At 40.6% G+C, this 16,052-nt stretch overlaps 1 long non-coding RNA gene across 1 annotated transcript; it reads left to right on the forward strand.

Annotated features, from left to right (window-relative positions):
- The first annotated feature begins 11,571 nt into the window (after positions 1–11,571).
- Positions 11,572–16,052, forward strand: LOC135097201 (uncharacterized). The gene is made up of 4 exons (XR_010265458.1): positions 11,572–11,696; positions 11,890–11,997; positions 13,964–14,103; positions 14,728–16,052. It is a non-coding gene; the product is annotated as an uncharacterized LOC135097201 (long non-coding RNA).

Here is a 16,052-nt window from a genome sequence, read left to right on the forward strand (position 1 = left end):
TCTCTCTTTCCCTCTCCCTCTCCCTCTCCCTCTCCCTCGGTTCCCAGAAAACAGGCGTCACAAGTTCCTCTGATAAGATAATAGGATTTTGTAGTTCCATTTTCCTCTTTCACACACACACACACACACACACACACACACACACACACACGAGGACCGAGCTCTTACAAAACGTTATTGAAGAGGAAAGGTTGTTCCGTAAGTGTTTCGAATTTTATAGTCGTAGTAGTAGTAGTAGTAGTAGTAGTAGTAGTAGTAGTAGTAGTAGTAGTAGTAGTAGTGATGTAAATGTAAAGAACAAGATCATGATTTAACGGCGAAAAAAATGATAATAATAATAATAATAATAATAATAATAATAATAATAATAATAATAATAATAATAACAATGTACTGTAGTGAAAGAAAAATCCTCTTCTCTCTATTTATGTACCTGCATGTCTGTCTATGTGTCTACTTCTACCTGTTTGTCTGTCTGCCTGTCCACCTGTCTAACTATCTACCTATCTACTCACCTGCCTGCCTGTCTATTTATCCATCCATCTACCTTACTGTCTATCCGTCCATCCACGTGAATGTCCGTCAGTCTTCTTATCCACCTTTCTGTCTATCTATCTTTCTGTCTGGCTATCAATCAGTCTACCGTACTCTCTATCTGTCTATCTGTCTGTCTGGTCCTGTACGTCTGTTTATCGATCTATCTATCCACCTTTCTGTCTATCAATCTACCTACCTACCTTCTTGTCTGTGTACTATCTATCTATCCTCCTATCTGTCTATCTATCTGTCCATATCTATCAATGGTGTTATTCCTCACATTCTGATCCACAACCCTCATGTGCTTCACCGATACCCCCCGCCACACACACACACACACACACACACACACACACACACACACACACACACACACACACACACATAGGATTAATGTTAAGTCTTTCCCCACCCCCTATGTACTTTTTCAGTTTGTTAACTGCCTAAATAATAAACCGTTTATTATTATTATTATTATTATTACACACACACACACACACACACACGCGGGGCCACAAACACCACTGATTGCATTCAACATATTCCTCCCTCCCCTCATTGGTGGTGCAGGTAGCCAACCACTGTTGATACCCGATCCCTGCCGCTGGAAATAGTCGCAAGTTTTTCTTTTTTTCCTATTTTTTCACTTTTTTTTCTTCCTTTTTTTTTTTTCTTTAGTCAAGTCGCCCCTTAAAACTCACGTGGAGAAAACGGGGGCTCTATTTCCAGCCTCCCCTCACACAATCGCCACGCCGTCCACTCACTCACCATCACCACTCACTCACTACTTGCCACCCACCGCCCGCTCGCCACTCGCTGCTACATACAAATGACACCTTTAACTCCTTCACTGCAAGACAACTTTTCCCATTATGACCTACAAACTTTTTTTTTAGATATATTTTAGTACTGTAGTCTCTCTTTAGAAATTTCGTCGCATGGAAAAAAAAAAGAAAATTTAGCTATTTTTTTCTTTCCTTTCTCTCTCTCTCTCTCTCTCTCTCTCTCTCTCTCTCTCTCTCTCTCTCTCTCTCTCTCTCTCTCTCTCTCTCTCTCTCTCTCTCTCCCTTATCTCCTCTTCCCTCTTCACTTTATTTTCATATTTTTTTTTCCTTTCCTCTATTTTTCTCCTCACCTGTTCTTTCTTTATCTTTATCACGATTTTTTTTTTTTTATCAGCTTTCTTTTTTGTTGTTTTCATTACATTGCTCTGAGTGTGAACAAAGGACACCCATTGCAAGGAAAAGGTTAACAAGAGAGGGATGATTTTCAAATTACATCAGCTTTTTTATCAAAGTGTTAGGTTAATTTAATTTAGTTTAGGTTAGGTTAGGTTAGTTAAGGTTAATTTAATTTAGTTTAGGTTAGGTTAGGTTAGTTTAGTTTAATTTAGTTTAGTTTAATTTAGTTTACGTTAGTTTAGTTTATGTTTAGGGTAGGTTAGGTTAGGTTAAGTTAGGTTAGGTTAGGTTAGGTTAGGTTATGTTAGGTTAGGTTATATTAGGTTAGGTTAGATTAAGTTAGGTTAGGTTAGGCTAGTCTGGTTAGGTTAGTTTAGGTTTAGGCTAGGTTAGGTTGGGTCGGTTAGGTTAGGTTAGGTTAGGTTAGGTTAGATAAGTTAGGTTAGGTTAGGCTAGTCTGGTTAGATTAGTTTAGGTTTAGATTAGGTTAGGTCGGTTAGGTTAGGTTAGGTTAAGTTAGGTTAGGTTAGGTTAGATTAAGTTAGGTTAGGTTAGGCTAGTCTGGTTAGGTTAGTTTAGGTTTAGGTTAGGTTAGGTTAGGTTAGGTCGGTTAGGTTAGGTTAGGTTAAGTTTGTTTAGTTGAGTTTATTTTAGGTTGAGTTAAGTAAGTTAGTTTTAGCCAAGATTAGATAATGTTGGTTAAGTTTAGTGTAGGCTAAGTTAGATTAGGTTAGGTTAGTGTAAGAGCCATTCAGCTGATTGGTTTCACTGTTGATGCCTTCCCTGTGTAGATCACGAGGAGAGAAAGCGCCATATTTTACCGAGAAATAAACTGGCAATGTCTGAAAATTAGTAGTAACAGTAAATTAGTAGTTATTTCCATAATCCCCGAACATGTTCATTGATTTGCGCCTTTATTTGTATTTTGTATAACATCAGTATGGGATATGCATGACTGTTTCTGAATTCTTCCTGTAGTGTTTTTGAAGCCATTCAGTCCCACGTCTTCCAAATTTGATCCAATCCCCCATTAATAAGTCACAAAAATGCAATGGAGTTGAGAGAGTAGCTGGGTGATTCATAACGCCCTCCTTGGAAACGAAAAGTATTATCCTTAAATTCATCCTCTTTGTGACATCTGGAATATGATTAAATCGATGTTGTGTTAGTGAAAGAGTGAAGCCTAGGCCTCAGTGTTCTTTCTTCTTCTTCTTCTTCTTCTTCTTCTTCTTCTTCTTCTTCTTCTTCTTCTTCTTCTTCTCCTCCATCTTCTTTTCCTCCTCCTCCTCCTCCTCCTCCTTCTCCTCCTCCTCCTCCTGTCAGGTGTCGCCAGAGCGGATCAACCTTCTCCAACGCACTCTGTCTTCTGCACCTCTCCCAGTCACAGCCATTATAAGCATGTCTTTCACTGCATACATAAACCTTCTCTCAGGTCTTCCTCTCTTTCTCCTACCGGTAGATCCATCCACAGCATCCTCCTCCTCCTCCTCCTCCCCACCCACTCCTCGTCTGTCCTCCTGACACGCCCACGCCACCTCAGTCTCGCCCTGTGTAAAGAGGTGTGTATAGCAGATAGTTTGTGTAATGCAGTTGAATTTGACGTGAAGAAGCCAATGAAAAGATAATGTATCCTTTTTTCTTTTTTTCTTTTTTTCTTTTCTTTTCTTTCGGTGGCTAAAATCGTTGCTATTGTTCAGTGTATGCGCTGGTGTGTTTTATGAATGTAGGAACACAAATATTAAGTGGCAAAAATATGGGAATTAGATAATCAGTTAGTCATTCGGCTAGTCAGTCAGTCAGTCAGTTTGTTAGTTAGTCAGCCAGTCAGTGAGTGGTTCATTCAGTCAGTGAGCCGGTCAGCCAGTTAGTCAGTCAGTTGATTAAAAAGTCACCAGTTCATTCACTTGTCATCCGCTTTATTCATTCATTCATTCATTCATTCATTGTCATTCATTTATTCATTCAGTCAGTCAGTCAGTCAGCTCTCAGTTTGTCAGTTAGTCATCCTGTTCATTCATCTGATTCATTCATTCATTCACTCCTCCAATCACTCACTCCCTCATTCACTCATTCACTCACTCATCCGACCTAATCACCACAGTCCCTCACCACCACTCACCACCACAACTTGAGGCACAGAAAAACTGACAAGATCGAACCAAATCTCACGCTGACTAACCTTCCTCCTCCTCCTCCTCCTCCTCCTCCTCCTCCAGACAAGAGATAACTTAGACTGAAATTACCACGATAAGGAGAAGAGGACACCAACCTTTCTCCATTCCTCCTCCTCCTCCTCCTCCTCCTCCTCCTCCTCACCCTTGCCCCGTAATCGTTAACCACTGCACTAAACAAACTTATTTCTATTTCCTCTTGTCCCCTTAATATATCCCTTTACTCTCTCTCTCTCTCTCTCTCTCTCTCTCTCTCTCTCTCTCTCTCTCTCTCTCTCTCTCTCTCTCTCTCTCTCTCTCTCTCTCTCTCTCTCTCTCAGCTGAATTCATTTTCCACCGAAGTTTCTTGTTGACTCACTTCTCGCCTTCATAATCTCCTCTTTCTCTTTCTTTTTTCTTGCTTTCCTTTCCTTTTTTTTTCCTTCCTTCCTTCTTTCTTTCCTTCCTCTGTTTTTCTTTGTCCTCCTCCTTCCCCCTCTCTCTCTCTCTCTTTCCTCTCGCATACAAAGGTGAGAGAATCTTTTGAAGTCAATCAGGAAAGGCATCATCTGAATCTCTCTCTCTCTCTCTCTCTCTCTCTCTCTCTCTCTCTCTCTCTCTCTCTCTCTCTCTCTCTCTCTCTCTCTCAGGTGTTATTTGGCGTTCATTTGCATCCTTTTCTTTCAATCAATATCTCCACCACCACCACCACCGCCACCACAACCACTACCACCACCACCACCACCACCACCACCACCACCACCATCACCACCGCCAATCTCCCTCCATTCCTCTCTTCTTATCTTTCCTGTTCCCTCTCACTCTCCTTCTCTGCTTCCACTCTTCCTCTGCCCATCACTTTGCTCTGTACTTTCACTGCCTGCGCTGGTACTCAGAGGATAAAGGCTTCAGAGAGAGAGAGAGAGAGAGAGAGAGAGAGAGAGAGAGAGAGAGAGAGAGAGAGAGAGAGAGAGAGAGAGATTATTTTCATATTAGTTTATTGCAAGTGCATTCTATGATCTGTACCTATCTCCATTAATAAACTACGTGTTGGAAAACAGGATAGAACAGGACAAGACATCTCTCCGCTCACCTCTCCCTTCACCTGTGTACTGAGAGAAAACGGGTGATAGACAAAACCACGTAGGTCCTGCATAGAAAACGGAGTCACGGGTATTCTGTGGTAAAGAATGAAAACTAAGGAAGATTCTGTAGTAGACTGCCAATGCTAACGCTGCTGATTTTAAATATTGGAATTTTTTTTTTTTTTAGTAATCACAGTAACAAGAACAACAAAATGGGGAAGGAAAAAAAAATGTCAATGAAGGCGCAGGTCCACAAAAAGCAGAGCAAGAAACGGATTATCCAAAATTAAGAGAAGTATTTTGAAATCTCCCTGGAAGAGTTCAAGTCACAGGCAAGGGAAAATACAGAAGCAGGCAGGGAGTTCCAGAGTTCACCGGTATAAGTTCATGAAGGACTGAGAATGTTGGTTGACTCTTACATTCGGAGGGGGGGTGGACAAAATGGCGGTGAGAGAAAGTAGAAAACTTTGTGCAGCGAATGATCAGAAAGTTAATAATTACATACTCGTATAGTCACAGTATTACGCGTTAACATCTGACTCGCATACAAAACAGCGTGAGTAATGATGGTCAGCAATATTAATTAGATGCTATAGCTCCACTGATCTGAAAAATAAGGAATTAATGACATGTAATTACAGGAAGTTACATTTAAAGAGCCACACGGAGCCTTGAATCCAGACTAGGCAGCGTGTCCATAACTCACCAGGTACCACCACCACCACCACCACGACCAGGCAAGACAGGTGCTCGAGGCGGAAAGACTTTGACTCGTACTCGTAAACATTTCCTCGTTGTGTCCCTCACGTGTAGCAGGCTGTGGCGGGGATGATTTGTGGTTTTAGAGACTGTTTTCATGATTGTAGTCATAGCTTATCAAGAATTCTAAACTGGCAATATGAAAACACCTTAAAGAACACAACTACTGATCTCTTAAGAACACAAAATAATGGAAGCAGCAGGAAGCCATCAGGCCTACACGTGGCACTCTCTGTGTCAAACGTGCCAACCTGTTTCCACCCATCATCCCCATCCATAAATTTGTCTTAATTTTTTAAAGTTTCTAATGACTCAGAACTAACAAGCTAATTACTGCGTCTATCCCATTCATCTACCACTCTGTGAGAACCAATTCAATCCTATCTCTTTTTTAAATCTAACCTTTTCAAGACTGAACCCGTTATTTCTTGTTCTATCCTCATTACTGATCCTGAGAATTTTGCCTACGTCACCCTTATTGTACCCCCTGTAAAACTTAGACTTTCATCAGATCCCTTCTTAACCTATGTCGCTGTAAAAAATGTAAATCTAAAAGCTTCTGTCTTTTTGTAAGGAATAACCCTCATCCCCTGTATCTCTTTGGTTGCTCTAGAAAAGTGTAGTAGTAGTAGTAGTAGTAGTAGTAGTACTAGTAGTAGTAGTAGTAGTAGTAGTAGTAGTAGTAGTAACAGTACATGCTAATAGTAATAATGGGAGTACTGGTGTTTGCAGAAATAGTATTAGTAGTGGTAAAAGTAAGGGAAGGTTAAGATGAGAATGAAAGAAAACACTGTCAAGAACACCATTAGTGATTTCTGCAGCTTTTGTAAATAATCCTGATGAGAAAACAAAGTGTCTGAGAATTCGTGGGCGTAAGCTTGAGGGAACACGAGAAATGTAATAAAAATGAGAGTTCTGTCCGCCACTGTACCTTATAGGAGATGGAAATAGAAATAGATAAGTGAATATATAAACATAAATAAATAGATAGATAGATAGAGAGAGAGAGAGAGAGAGAGAGAGAGAGAGAGAGAGAGAGAGAGAGAGAGAGAGAGAGAGAGAGAGGGGGGGGAGGGGGGGAGAGAAGAAGATTGAAAGTGAGAGAGATTCAGCCAACCTCTCCTTCTCCAGCGGAATTGCAGTAGGCTCTCCGAGTGTTAGGGAGAGGAGGCCTAATTGTTGCAGGTGTGGAAGGGTTTTGTCTCCTGTGTCAACCTTAGTTATCACTGCTCGCAAATTTGTATCTCATTAGTTAAGCAGGTAAGTGAAGCAAGGCGACCTGTCCCCCCATCCTCCTCCTCCTTCTCCTGTTTCTCCTCTTCCTCCTCCTCCCATCTCTGTTCTACACTTCTCTCTCTCCTACGTATTTCTTTCTTCTTCTCCTCTCTCTCTGTTTTCCTTTTCCTCCACCTTCCCTTTCCTACTTCTCCTCCTCCTCCTCCTCCTCCTCCTCCTCCTCCTCCTCCTCCTCCTCCTCCTTCCTTCCTTCCTTCTCTCTTTCTCCTACGTGTTTTTTTTTCCCTCTCTTCCATTTTCTCTTTTTTTCTCCTCCTTCCTCCTACACCTCTTTTTCCTCCTCCTCACTTTTCTTCTCTTCCCTTCCCTTCCCCTCCCTCTCTCTCTCCTACTTATTTCTTTCTTCCCTCTTCATTCTTCTTCGCCTCTTCTCTCTGATTTCCTTTCCCTCCTACTCCTCCTCTATTTCCTTCTCTTTCTCCTATCTTTCCTCTACCTCCATCTCACATTTTTCTCCCTCTTCTCCCTCTTTGCTCTCTTTCCTTCTCTCTTTCCTTCATTTCCTCCTCCTCCTCCTCCTCCTCCTCCTCCACCTCCTCTTAGTCCAATACTTCTCTCCCCTTCCTCTCCTTTCTTTTCTTCTCTTTTCATTCTCACTCCTTTCGTGTATTCAGAGGAGAGGTAGGTGAGGAGAAAAGAGAGGAGAGAAGAGAGGGAAAGATGGAGGGGAAAGGAAACTGGAAAGAGGAGGAAAAGTTAGGAAGAAGGAAGAGAGAGAGAGAGAAAAAAAAAAAAAAAAGACATGGAGAGGGAAAGAAAGGAAACTGAAGGATGAAGGGAGGGAGAGAGAGGGAGGAAACAGGTTAGAGGAATGGAGGAAAGTAGAGTCGAATTAGAAATGCAGGAGGGAGGATACGATGCAAGGAGTGTTTGTAAAGTGAGCGCTGATTAGCTGGTGCAGTACGTCCGTAGCTGCGTGATTCAGTGGTGTGTATAGCCTGCCTTGTGTTGCTTCCTGCGGGCCTGGGTCTGGTCTCGTCTTGCCTGGAGGTGGTAACACTCAGAGGGAAGACCAATCACAACTCTTTAACTTGTGTTGTTTGGCGTGTGCTTGAGTTTTGTCACGTTTGTAATTACTCAAGGGGAAAGGTTAATTCATTACAAAGTTTATATATTTTATTGGTATGGGCATTCTCTGATAATTCTGGTTACTATTGCAAAAAAAAAAAGAAAAATGTTTGGGTTAATAGAGAGAAAAGAAAAGAAAGATAGAATTTATATATTTTACCTGTTAATCCTTTGAGTGCTAATGATGCTATGACAGTCCATTAAGTTTGCAAGGAGAGAGAGAGAGAGAGAGAGAGAGAGAGAGAGAGAGAGAGAGAGAGAGAGAGAGAGAGAGAGAGAGAGAGAGAGAGAGAGAATCACCATGACAGCAGGAAACTAATATGTGAGCCCTTTCCTGTCACCCCCTCCCTCTTTCACCATTCCTACTCCCTTCTTCCCTTCTCCTATTCCCCTTACCTTTCCTCCCTTTTCCTCCCTTTTCCTCCAGCTGACCCTTGTTTTTGTTTCCCATTTTTTCTTCACCTGGGTAATTTTGTCGGGGGCTTGGGGGAAACATACTGATACGATCTCTCTCTCTCTCTCTCTCTCTCTCGAAAATTGAAGGTGGGGAGAGCAGAGGGGAGGGAGAGGGAGGAGGAGAAAGGGGGAGGTGGTGATTTGAAGGTGATGCGACTGTGATGGCTGTGCTGTGATAATGTGCTGATGATGATGATGGTGATGGTGACGGTTCATTCAATTCTTGTTGGTTTGTCTGATGTGTGTGTGTGTGTGTGTGTGTGTGTGTTCGCCTTAATATTACATCTTTCCCTCACTTCTTTCCTTTCTCACTTATTTCTCGTCTGTTTTTTTTTTTTATAGTTCTTCATTTTTTTCTCTTCCTCATTTCTTCTTTTATATTTTCCCTCGTACATTTGCTGTGTGTCGCTCAAATTTCCTTCACTCTTCGTCATTTCTCTTCCATATTTCCTTGACATAACCTGTCATCTCTCTCTCTCTCTCTCTCTCTCTCTCTCTCTCTCTCTCTCTCTCTCTCTCTCTCTCTCTCTCTCTCTCTCACTTTTTCTTATCTTTCTTTTCACAAACACCGTAATCTTTCCCTATCACCTTCCATTTACCTAAACATCACCTGACTGACATTCTCACCTTCCCCTCTTATTACTCTCCCCATCACCTTATCTCTCTCTCTCTCTCTCTCTCTCTCTCTCTCTCTCTCTCTCTCTCTCTCTCTCTCTCTCTTAAGCATCCAGGGGCCAGATCCACGAAACGGTTGCTACTTTTAACAAACTGCAATCAGCGCCCATTATCAGCCTCGGACTGCCATATGGTATCCACGAACGCGTAAGAGGTTGGTTGGTAAGTTACACAACCTCCTGTGGTGGTGTAAGTTAACTCCACCTCACCCGAAAACTCTTATATAAATATTTATGTCCACAAAATAACCTTTTTTTTTAATTGTTTACAAGCTTTACCAGCAAGGAAACATGGTTTTGTGATGCATAAAGTGAAATCTTGCATGGAACACTGAAAACAAATGAAGAGGCTGATTTGTCCCACACGTGCGCACTCCCCATTCCCCTGCCCACCAACAAGTGTGTACTGTGATTACGTATTGTTTTCGTCGTTTCTTGTGCATATATTGGATATTTTCTTAACATACTACCACGTTTGTGCCTTGAGGCAAGAAAGGCGGTTTCAGGATCGCCTTGACCCCTTGGCATTGAGTGATAATGAGCTCATGACCAAATATCGCTTCCCTCGGCTGACCTACTAATCCTCTTGTTTGAGGAGATGCAGCCTCAGCTGGAGAGAAGGACAAGGCATAGCCAGGCATTACCAACTCACACCCAGGTTTTGCTGGCCCAGAGACTGTTTGCCAGTGGGCCCTTCCAAAACGTCATTGGAGACACTGCAGGTAAGATGATACTGGTGTTGCATGCTTCAGTACAGGGGCTGGCTGTTGTGGAAATTATCAGGGAGCCCTTTCCCTGACGTTATTAATGGTCTATTCTCTTACATTCTTCGCATATACCTTTAGATACACATAAAACGTAACTTTAAGGCGAGGAAGAAGTGCCCCTGCCCTTCAGGGAGTCCAAGGGATGGGCGAAGGCCCCCAGAGATTAGGTTAGTCACCGTACACTTTTATAAGAAACATTACCTAATCTAACATAACCACAGGGGCTAGACCCACCCTTAAGGACACTAATATAAGTTAGCATAACCTGTGGAACACCCCTGAAGGATGGGGGTACATATATGTTTCAGGTTTATCAAGAGGTACTGTATATGTGAAAGAATGGAAGAGGATAGACGTGTAATAAGGACAAGAGAGGACTCCAAACAATTACCACTACTTTTTGTTGAAGCAAATTGCACAATATCCTATAAATAACTTTTGTAGGTGAATAAACTGATGTTCAGTGTGGTGAATAATACTTAAGTGTGGCTGACTTTCAAGGATAAAAGGCATAAAAGTCAACCTGCTGCATGCCACAGTTTATAAAGTTGTAATCCAGTGTTAGGAACATGCCAAGATTAGTTAATAGTGTCAAAATATGTGAGTGCATAATTGATAAGGAGGGATGATGCTAACCTTACTAAACCTGCCGTCAAGTACCCCCGGGGCTGTCCCTTCCTCACACACCACATTATTATTCATGTGTACAAATATTTCTAGACTTGTAGGTTTATTTCTGACATGTTTCTAACACTATCTTGAGGATAACTTAATTTACTATACTGCTGGCAAAAAAATTTGACAGCAGATGTAATGTGTGCATGGATACGGCTGCACTCATGGAAACAACGCTGCATTACATCTACAAGGATCACATTACATTTCTGCTGCTGTTTTTTTTTTTTTTTTTTTTTTTCTTACAGCAGAAGGATGTATCTTATTCAAAATAAATAAATAAACAAAATGAAAACCAATGGCTTATAATCTGCTTTCAGGACCTATTCAAGCAATTGTCAGCAGGGTCTTCAAGTGTGTGTGTGCACCGTGTTGAGTGATAAGTCGGTGCAGGAAATCAAGATGCCTCCAACACACCTTGATCAAAGGAGAACTGCACACCAGTTCTTCAGGATTAAAAATTTCTTAAGGGTTATTGGGGCCATTGATGGTAAGATTAACAATAATGTATTTTGTTTTAAATTTAGTGCTATTGTTATAGTCTATCACTTCATCGGTGTTTCCTTTGAGTGAAAGGTATCTCACAGCCTCAAGTTCCTGTTAAGCATTAAAAAGTTTTCATATTTTATGTATACTGTGTCCATATCCAATGCAGGTGGTATATATATATATATATATATATATATATATATATATATATATATATATATATATATATATATATATATATATATATATATATACTCGTATATATATATATATATATATATATATATATATATATATATATATATATATATATATATATATATATATATATATATATATATACATATATATATATATATATATTAATGATGGATATATGTAGCTACTGTGTAACATGATCATCATGTAATAGTTTCTTTTGTGTGCACAGGCAGCCATGAAGGGCCAAAGTGTGGATGAGGCCCTCTACTTTAACTGGAAAAGGTATCACTCCCTCTGAACATCCAACTTGTTTGTGATGCAAGTGGAGTGATCCTCAGCTACTGCTCCAGATTGCCAGGTATATAGCATTATTGCATCACATGTTTACCCAACCATGTATTTTATTGATTTTCATGTGACTGCACATGGTTACTGGTATTGCATAAGAAAACATAGTGTGATAAGCCTTGACATTAGTTATAAATGAACACTTGATATACTCCTTTATAAGTAATGAATCCTCTTGTAGTATGAAATCTCACTTTTCACAGGTGCCTGCACTCTTGTGGAGGTGGCTTGCAGTACAGACCCATCAAGTGTGTCAAAATAATTAATGCTTGCCTGCTCTTACACAACTGCTGCATCAAGTTCCTGATGACGTATGTACTTGTCACTATTTTTCTTTTTCTTTTTTTTTTTTTTTATGTAGGAAGGACACTGGCCAAGGGCAACAAAAATCTAATAAAAAAAAAATGCCCACTGAAATGCCAGTCCCATAAAAGGGTCAAAGCAGTGGTCAAAAATTGATGAATAAGTGTCTTGAAACCTCCCTCTTGAAGGAATTCAAGTCATAGGAAGGTGGAAATACAGAAGCAGGCAGGGAGTTCCAGAGTTTACCAGAGAAAGGGATGAATGATTGAGAATACTGGTTAACTCTTGCGTTAGAGAGGTGGACAGAATAAGGGTGAGAGAAAGAAGAATGTCTTGTGCAGCGAGGCCATGGAAGGATGGGAGGCATGCAGTTAGCAAGATCAGACAGAAGAGCAGCTAGCATGAAAATAGCGGTAGAAGACAGCTAGATATGCAACATTGTGGCAGTGAGAGAGAGGCTGAAGACAGTCAGAGGAGAGGAGTTGATGAGATGAAAAGCTTTTGATTCCACCCTGTCTAGAAGAGCAGTATGAGTGGAACCTCCCCAGACATGTGAAGCATACTCCATACATGGACGTATAAGGCCCTTGTACAGAGTTAGCAGCTGGGGGTGAGAAAAACTGGCGGAGACGTCTCAGAACTTCATAGAAGCTGTTTTAGCTAGAGATGAGATGTGAAGTTTCCAGTTCAGATTATAAGTAAAGGACAGACCGAGGATGTTCAGTGTAGAAGAGGGGGACAGTTGAGTGTCATTGAAGAAGAGGGGATAGTTGTCTGGAAGGTTGTGTTGAGTTGATAGATGGAGGAATTGAGTTTTTGAGGCATTGAACAATACCAAGTTTGCTCTGCCCCAATCAGAAATTTTAGAAAGATCAGAAGACAAGCGTTCTGTGGCTTCCCTGCATGATATGTTTACCTCCTGAAGGGTTGGACGTCTATGAAAAGACGTGGAAAAGTGCAGGGTGGTATCATCAGCGTAGGATTGGATAGGACAAGAAGTTTGGTTTAGAAGATCATTAATGAATAATAAGAGAGTGGGTGACAGGACAGAACCCTGAGGAACACCACTGTTAATAGATTTAGGAGAAGAACAGTGACCGTCTACCACAGCAGCAATAGAACGGTCAGAAAGGAAACTTGAGATGAAGTTACAGAGAGAAGGATAGAAACCGTAGGAGGGTAGTTTGGAAATTGAAGCTTTGTGCCAGACTCTATCAAAAGCTTTTTATATGTCCAAGGCAACAGCAAAAGTTTCACCAAAATCTCTAAAAGAGGATGACCAAGACTCAGTAAGGAAAGCCAGAAGATCACCAGTAGAGTAGTAGCTTTGACGGAACCCATACTGGCGATCAGATAGAAGATTGTGAAGTGATAGATGTTTAAGAGGATAGATTAAAAAGTTTAGATAGGCAGGAAATTAAAGCAATAGGGCGGTAGTTTGAGGGATTAGAACGGTCACCCTTTTTAGGAACAGGTTGAATGTAGGCAAACTTCCAGCAAGAAGGAAAGGTAGATGTTGACAGACGGAGCTGAAAGAGTTTGACAAGGCAAGGTGCAAGCACGGAGGCACAGTTTCGGAGAACAATAGGAGGGACCCCATCAAGACCATAAGCCTTCCGAGGGTTTAGGCCAGCGGCCTAAAAAACATGGTCATGGAAAACAGGTAGTAGTTGACAGGATATATCCGTATCATGGACATTAGATTTAACCGAGTACAGTCATGAATGTTCTTACATTTGTTAGGGTAATGGAATTTGTCAGAAGTGTACCATCATTTAACAAAAATAAACATTTGCTTTTTTTTCCTACAAAGATGTCTGAAAGTCATTATGGTTTGGGCTAGTTTTAGATCATCAAAATGCTAAATGTCAAACTACATGACTATTCCTCTCATACAATATAAACTTTAAACAAATGGAACAGTTAGGTTCCAGTCCCTAGACCTCTCAGACCCTCACAAAAGTCTGCTTACAGCTACCACCTCTTGAGGATGAAGCAGTGCCCCATGCTGATACCAACCCTGCCGTGCTGTAGAGGGATCAGTGTGCTTCAGGCAGAATTGTGTGGCAAGAAATCATACAAAACTTCTTCCAGCAATGCAGTAAGGAAGTGAGGTCAGTAATCATGTAATGAGTGAAATAATGGTTTTCCATGTATCACAGCATACTAAATGAAAGAGATCAGTGCACCATTTAAATTTAGCAAACACTTAAGTGGCTTGCTAGTATAAGGTATGAATAACACAAATAGATAAAAAAAATGCTGTAGATTTATTTAAAAATAAAATAATATTACCAGTTACCAAAGTCTTTGCAAGAATAAGAAAAATATAACATATATGAGTATAGTTCACATCCTGAAAAAAAAAAAAAAGTAAATAAACATATTTGTAGAAATGGCCACCAGCAGGTCACCACAAAACACTAATCTTATTTTTGTACTTTAAGTAACACAGAAGCATTGTAGGTATCACAGTGAAGTTTGGTATTATATTGCACTAACATTAACATGCTGCTCTAGGTTGCTACAACTAATTCTACAGAAAAGAAATATAACTTAATATAACTTAATTTCATAACTTAGTCTTATAACTTAATAACTTAATAAAGGTAAACTTAATAAAGGTAAACATTAAAATGCTATAAATTATTGGTGGGTGGTGTTGGCATTAATGAAGTGCTCAGTAAGTGGTACCAGCTGCTGCAATGAATGCACAATGTTCCTCTGCACTTCAACAGATTGTCAAAGTGCCTGGGACATGTTTTGTACAGCCAGCTGCACCATCACCAGCTCGTCCATGCTCGGACTAATCTGCTGTTGGGTTTCCTGTGCTTGAGAGAACTTCTGAGTGAGTCAGAGTGGCCACCTGCAGTACAGTTCAGAAGCAAACATGACTTTACACCACAAGTTACAAATTAAGTGGTATTTTAAGTTACATGTCATGCTATCTTGCTGTGTCCTTTTACCTCATTTGCTCCTTGGACCTTTCTGCTATGCTGTACCCAGGCTTGTGGTGTGATGCACTTATGGAATCAACACTTTATATGCCTCAGAGATGTATTCCTCAAAAAAAAAAAAAGTCAAAATAGCAAGAACAACAGACTTAGTGGCAGGAGTTGTATAATCATTGTTCATTGTACTGGAGGACACAACTGAATACATGTTAACATGTTATTCACCATTGCATGTAGTCATCTGTAACATGGATAATTTGAACAAAGATGTTCTCATCCAGTGCAGATGACACAGCATTGTCAAATCCAGAGGCCCCTGCAGACCCAGCAACATCAGCAGAAGAGGGTTGGGTGACTTCAACACCACTGCTGGTGGAAGGCTGTGGTCCTAGAGGCCCTGACACTTCTGGAAAAAAAAAAAAAAAAAAACTGGTGTCATTACTGCAGGTAGAGAATAAGCTGGTATTCTTTGAGTGATGTTTTTATTGACAAATTTTTCTTTTAATTAGCAGTCAACCTAGTCATGTCTGTGTTTATCACATGGTTTTGCTGAGTTGATGAGCAAATGTGCAGATATCTACATTCATGAAGATGAGTGTTGGACATGATGCTGCCAGCCCCATGGAAGATGATGCTGTAACACAATTATTGTTACATTACAGTACTACACTTAAAAACAGCATTAATTTACAAAATGTAATTTGCCCTTTGTTAGTTTACTTATGCAGTGTGGCACCATCACTTTCAGGGTATGGCAGTCCTGCAAATGTTGTGTGAGACAACATCCACAGCATGACCAACTCCACAGCAGTGTGTGTTGTCTCATCTGGAGGCCCCCACCTGCATGGATATGAATGTTGCAATTATCACCCACTTAGAAGTTCACATGTAAAGCCAAATCAACTTGGTGTAAATCATGAATGCATTAGAGCACAATAATGTTATCTAGCACTGCAGTGGTCACTGTCTCAGACCTGACTGCCAGAGGTACTGTACATACTCCTATTTATAATCCATTGCTTAGTTGGTTCTTGGTTATGTTTATTGACTATATGGGTAAATTTTGTAACAGCACCAATAATGAAATACAACATGTACAAAAGAGCAAA

The sequence above is a fragment of the Scylla paramamosain genome, unplaced genomic scaffold (assembly GCF_035594125.1).
Source record: "Scylla paramamosain isolate STU-SP2022 unplaced genomic scaffold, ASM3559412v1 Contig14, whole genome shotgun sequence".
NCBI classification, from domain to species: Eukaryota; Metazoa; Arthropoda; class Malacostraca; order Decapoda; family Portunidae; genus Scylla; species Scylla paramamosain.